Here is a 6783-nt window from a genome sequence, read left to right as displayed (position 1 = left end):
GTCGTTCCTTCCTTTCTCTCTCCTTCCTTCCTTCCTCCCTCCCTCCCTGCCTTCTTTCCTTTACTCTCTTCCCTTCCTTCCTTGACTCGAACACAACAGGAGGGTTAGTTGAATTCGAGGATTCAATGGTTTTTATAGTCATTGCAGCTCTTTAGATACATGAGAAAATACAGTAGAAGAAGAAGAAGAAGAAGAAGAAGAAGTTGGTCCTCCCTCCTTACTCCTTTCCTTCCTTCCTTCCTTCCTTCCTATCCTCATTCCTTCCCTCCCTCCTTACTTCCTTCGTCTTTTCCTCATTAATCCTTTCTTTCCTTCCTTCCTTCCTCCCTCCCTCCTTACTCCTTTCCTTCCTCCCTCCCTCCCTCCTTACTCCTTTCCTTCCTTCATTCCTTGCTTCCTTCCTTCCTTTTTTTTCTTCCGTTTTTTTCTTTTCTTTTTTTTTCTTTCTTTTTCTTTTCTCTCTCTCTCCGTCCTCCGTCCTTGCTGACTCATTCCACCTTAAAATATCCTCCGTCAACCTCCCTCCTTACTCCTTTCCTTCCTTTCTTCCTTCCTTCCTATCCTCATTCCTTCCCTCCCTCCTTACTTCCTTCGTCTTTTCCTCATTAATCCTTTCTCTATTTTCATGAGAAAATACAGTAGCAGAAGAAGAAGAAGAAGAAGAAGAAGAAGAAGAAGAAGAAGAAGAAGAAGAAGTTGGTTTTATATCATTTAAATGACATTTGCACCATTTTTTACCCAAAAGTAAGATTGAATGCTCCTGAAAATGTCAAATGGTGTCAAATGATAAATATTCAATATAATACAGAAAGAAAGAACAATAAGTTAGAGGTGGAGGAAAGAAAGAAGGAAATGAAGAAAGAAAGAGGAGGGAGAAGAGGAAGAACAAGAATTTGGAGGAGAAGGGAAGAAAGAAAGAACAAGAAGTTGGAAAAGGAGAAAAAGAAAAGAGAAAGAAAGAAAGATAAAGGACGAAACAGAAAGAATGAAAAATCCAAGAAGTACGAGGAAATAAAGATCGAAAGAGAGAAAGAGAGCTGTTTCCTGGTCTCCATGGTAACCCAGATGATTAAATGTAATATTTAGAACAATAGTATTCCATTAGCTTTATTTAATATAAAAGTTATTATGTAAGATCATGCCAAACTAGTTGATATGGTGTTAGGTAGGAAGGAAGGAAGGAAGGAAGGAAGGAAGGAAGGATGTAAGATCATGCCAAACTAGTTGATATGCTGTTAGGTAGGAAGGAAGGAAGGAAGGTAGGAAGGAAGGAAGGATGTAAGATCATGCCAAACTAGTTGATATGGTGTTAGGTAGGAAGGAAGGAAGGAAGGTAGGAAGGAAGGAAGGATGTAAGATCATGCCAAACTAGTTGATATGGTGTTAGGTAGGAAGGAAGGAAGGAAGGAAGGAAGGATGTAAGATCATGCCAAACTAGTTGATATGGTGTTAGGTAGGAAGGAAGGAAGGAAGGGAGGAAGGATGTAAGATCATGCCAAACTAGTTGATATGGTGTTAGGAAGGAAGGAAGGAAGGAAGGAAGGAAGGAAGGATGTAAGATCATGCCAAACTAGTTGATATGGTGTTAGGTAGGAAGGAAGGAAGGAAGGTAGGAAGGAAGGAAGGATGTAAGATCATGCCAAACTAGTTGATATGGTGTTAGGTAGGAAGGAAGGAAGGAAGGAAGGAAGGATGTAAGATCATGCCAAACTAGTTGATATGGTGTTAGGTAGGAAGGAAGGAAGGAAGGAAGGGAGGAAGGATGTAAGATCATGCCAAACTAGTTGATATGGTGTTAGGAAGGAAGGAAGGAAGGAAGGAAGGAAGGAAGGATGTAAGATCATGCCAAACTAGTTGATATGGTGTTAGGTAGGAAGGAAGGAAGGGAGGAAGGAAGGAAGGAAGGAAGGAAGGAAGGAAGGAAGGATGTAAGATCATGCCAAACTAGTTGATATGGTGTTAGGTAGGAAGGAAGGAAGGAAGGAAGGAAGGAAGGAAGGAAGGATGTAAGATCATGCCAAACTAGTTGATATGGTGTTAGGTAGGAAGGAAGGAAGGAAGGAAGGGAGGAAGGATGTAAGATCATGCCAAACTAGTTGATATGGTGTTAGGTAGGAAGGAAGGAAGGAAGGAAGGAAGGAAGGAAGGAAGGAAGGAAGGAAGATCATGCCAAACTAGTTGATATGGTGTTAGGTAGGAAGGAAGGAAGGAAGGAAGGAAGGAAGGATGTAAGATCATGCCAAACTAGTTGATATGGTGTTAGGTAGGAAGGAAGGAAGGAAGGAAGGAAGGAAGGATGTAAGATCATGCCAAACTAGTTGATATGGTGTTAGGTAGGAAGGAAGGAAGGAAGGAAGGAAGGAAGGAAGGAAGGAAGATCATGCCAAACTAGTTGATATGGTGTTAGGTAGGAAGGAAGGAAGGAAGGAAGGAAGGAAGGAAGGATGTAAGATCATGCCAAACTAGTTGATATGGTGTTAGGTAGGAAGGAAGGAAGGAAGGAAGGAAGGAAGGAAGGAAGGAAGGATGTAAGATCATGCCAAACTAGTTGATATGGTGTTAGGTAGGAAGGAAGGAAGGAAGGAAGGAAGGAAGGAAGGAAGGAAGGATGTAAGATCATGCCAAACTAGTTGATATGGTGTTAGGTAGGAAGGAAGGAAGGAAGGAAGGAAGGAAGGAAGGAAGGAAGGAATGATGTAAGATCATGCCAAACTAGTTGATATGGTGTTAGGTAGGAAGGAAGGAAGGAAGGTAGGAAGGAAGGAAGGATGTAAGATCATGCCAAACTAGTTGATATGGTGTTAGGTAGGAAGGAAGGAAGGAAGGAAGGAAGGATGTAAGATCATGCCAAACTAGTTGATATGGTGTTAGGTAGGAAGGAAGGAAGGAAGGGAGGAAGGATGTAAGATCATGCCAAACTAGTTGATATGGTGTTAGGAAGGAAGGAAGGAAGGAAGGAAGGAAGGAAGGATGTAAGATCATGCCAAACTAGTTGATATGGTGTTAGGTAGGAAGGAAGGAAGGAAGGTAGGAAGGAAGGAAGGATGTAAGATCATGCCAAACTAGTTGATATGGTGTTAGGTAGGAAGGAAGGAAGGAAGGAAGGAAGGATGTAAGATCATGCCAAACTAGTTGATATGGTGTTAGGTAGGAAGGAAGGAAGGAAGGAAGGGAGGAAGGATGTAAGATCATGCCAAACTAGTTGATATGGTGTTAGGAAGGAAGGAAGGAAGGAAGGAAGGAAGGAAGGATGTAAGATCATGCCAAACTAGTTGATATGGTGTTAGGTAGGAAGGAAGGAAGGGAGGAAGGAAGGAAGGAAGGAAGGAAGGAAGGAAGGAAGGAAGGAAGGATGTAAGATCATGCCAAACTAGTTGATATGGTGTTAGGTAGGAAGGAAGGAAGGAAGGAAGGAAGGAAGGAAGGAAGGATGTAAGATCATGCCAAACTAGTTGATATGGTGTTAGGTAGGAAGGAAGGAAGGAAGGAAGGGAGGAAGGATGTAAGATCATGCCAAACTAGTTGATATGGTGTTAGGTAGGAAGGAAGGAAGGAAGGAAGGAAGGAAGGAAGGAAGGAAGGAAGGAAGGAAGATCATGCCAAACTAGTTGATATGGTGTTAGGTAGGAAGGAAGGAAGGAAGGAAGGAAGGAAGGATGTAAGATCATGCCAAACTAGTTGATATGGTGTTAGGTAGGAAGGAAGGAAGGAAGGAAGGAAGGAAGGATGTAAGATCATGCCAAACTAGTTGATATGGTGTTAGGTAGGAAGGAAGGAAGGAAGGAAGGAAGGAAGGAAGGAAGGAAGATCATGCCAAACTAGTTGATATGGTGTTAGGTAGGAAGGAAGGAAGGAAGGAAGGAAGGAAGGAAGGATGTAAGATCATGCCAAACTAGTTGATATGGTGTTAGGTAGGAAGGAAGGAAGGAAGGAAGGAAGGAAGGAAGGAAGGAAGGATGTAAGATCATGCCAAACTAGTTGATATGGTGTTAGGTAGGAAGGAAGGAAGGAAGGAAGGAAGGAAGGAAGGAAGGAAGGATGTAAGATCATGCCAAACTAGTTGATATGGTGTTAGGTAGGAAGGAAGGAAGGAAGGAAGGAAGGAAGGAAGGAAGGAAGGAATGATGTAAGATAATGCCAAACTAGTTGATATGGTGTTTTATTGACTATTTACTGTTTTTATGGTTACACCACTTAGACATTTTTACCATAATCCTCTAATATATTCTCTCTAAATGGATTAAAAGCAGAAATTTGATGCTGAGTCCACAAAAAAAGAATATGTGAAGTTATTCATATGTTTATTTTCACATTTTAACCCTTTAAATTTAAATTACACCACATGGACACATAAAAAAATCAAATATTTATCTTTTAAATTGTGAGATTTTCTTCTTTCATCGACAGTATTTGTGACTTTTAAAGTGGTTTTAATCCTTTTATATGAACCTTTGTGGACCTTTAAACCCAAATAAAACATAAAACATATCAACTATTACTCTCTTTATGGTTCCAGCAGAAAATTAGGCTTTAAATACTTAATAATAGACAAAAAAATGGGATTATAAGAGGGAAGGTTTTGGCGGTGGGGTCGATTTAGCTCTCGGGCGTCATGGCAACAGACACAATCAGCTCAGTCTGGTTCAATTTCACCAGAAAAGGAATAAAAATGACTCAAACGAGCGTTGCTGCTGGTCTTTATATATATATATATATTTCTCAGGGGGGGAAACTCCTCCGGCTTCTCTCTCTAAACTTCACTCTGCAGCTCGGAGAGAAAAACTCATTAGAGAGAGAGAGAGAGAGAGAGAGAGAGAGAGAGAGAGAGACGGACGGTCACCATCTGGCTCTCCTCTCAGGCTCAGCTTCCATTTTGTTACCCGAGACGATGCGACTGAGTTAACCCTTAAACAGACGACGTGCACCAGGAGATACAGACTCTTTAACCTTTGTGTTGTCCTCCCGGGTCCTTCCTCTGTCCTTCCTTCCTTCCTTCCTTCCTTCCTTCCTTCCTTCATCTGTCCGTCCTTCCTTCCTTCCTTCCTTCCTTCCTTCCTTCCTTCATCTGTCCGTCCTTCCTTCCTTCCTTCCTTCCTCAGATCTAAGTTCAGCTGTTAGGGTAAATGTTCCCTCCTTCTGTCCTTTCTTCCTTCCTTCATCTGTCCTTCCTTCCTTCCTCCTTCCTTCCTTACTCCCTCCTTCCTTTCCTTCTTCCCTCCTTTCCTTCCTACCTTCCTTCCTTCCTCCCTCCTTCCTTTCCTTCCTTCTTCCTCCCTTGCTTCCCTTCCTCCCTCCTTTCCTTCCTTCTTCCCTCCTTTCCTTCCTCCCTCCTTTCCTTCCTTCCTCCCTCCTTCCTTTCCTTCCTCCTTTCCTTCCTTCATCCGTCCTTTCCTTCCTTCCTTCCTTCCTTCATTCCTTCCTTACTTGAGGTGCAAATGACATAACTAGTAAGGTCTGTTTAAGGGTTAAACATGTTCGACTTCCCCTTACGTCACACTAAACGGAGACATTAGAGGCTTTTTTCTTTTTTTTAAAGGTTTGATTCGTATATTTTCAGAATAATCTGTTTAGAAAAACAGTTTAATGTGAATTAATGATAGTTTTACGTCATCCTGTCTCTGTTCTCTGCAGCAGATTCACTCTTATTTTAACTTCCTCGACTTGATTTTAGCTTTAAAACTGATTTTAAATGTTTAATAATTATGTTTCAGGCATAAAAAGGTTATTTCCTTTATCTTTTTCCTTGATTTACTTATTGATGTAGATTGAAAATAAACGTATAAATAACTTTTTTTGTGGACCCAGCATCAAATTTCTGCTTTTAATCCATTTAGAGAGAATATATTCGAGGATTATGGTAAAAATGTCTAAGTGGTGTAACCATAAAAACTTTAAATAGTCAATAAAACACCATATCAACTAGTTTGGCATGATCTTCCATTATAACTTTTATATTAAATAAAGATAATGGAATACAATTGTTCACTTTAATACACTGTAGGAGGATAAAATGTTTAATATGAGGTTCAATGACGTGATGTAACTCAGTGTCCAAGTGGTGTAACCAGTGTTGCATCATAAAAATCTGATTATCCCTTAAACAGACAACGTGCACCAGGAGATACAGACTCTTTAACTTTCATGTTGTCCTCCCGGGTCCCTCCTCTGTCCTTCCTTCCTTCCTTCCTTCCTTCCTTCCTTCCTCAGATCTAAGTTCAGCTGTTAGGGTAAATGTTCCCTCCTTCTGTCATTTCTTCCTTCCTTCATCTGTCCTTCCTTTCTTTCTTCCTTCCTTCTTTCCTTCCTCCCTCCCTCCCTCCCTCCCTTCCTTCCTTCCTTCCTCCCTCCCTCCTTTCCATCCTTCTTCCTCCCTCCTTCCTTTCCTTCATTCTTCCTCCCTTCCTTCCCTTCCTCCCTCCTTTCCATCCTTCTTCCTCCCTCCTTCCTTTCCTTCATTCTTCCTCCCTTCCTTCCTCCTTTCCTTCCTTCTTCCCTCCTTTCCTTCCTACCTTCCTTCCTCCTCCCTCCTTCCTTCCCTTCCTTCTTCCTCCCTTGCTTCCCTTCCTTCCTCCTTTCCTTCCTTCTTCCCTCCTTTCCTTCCGTCCTTCCTTCCTTCCTTACTTTAGGTGCAAATGACATAACTAGTAAGGCCTGTTTAAGGGTTATAAACAGGAAAATAAATGTGAACTATAATGTGGAATAAATATAATCCACTTTTAGCAACACAACACTATGATTTATAGTGATATTTAATATTTATCATTTTGTGGTTACACCATTTGA

The sequence above is a fragment of the Scomber japonicus genome, chromosome 24, assembly GCF_027409825.1.
Source record: "Scomber japonicus isolate fScoJap1 chromosome 24, fScoJap1.pri, whole genome shotgun sequence".
In the NCBI taxonomy this organism is placed as follows: Eukaryota; Metazoa; Chordata; class Actinopteri; order Scombriformes; family Scombridae; genus Scomber; species Scomber japonicus.
The sequence above is the reverse complement of the archived record's forward strand: the minus strand, read 5'-3'. Positions refer to the sequence as shown.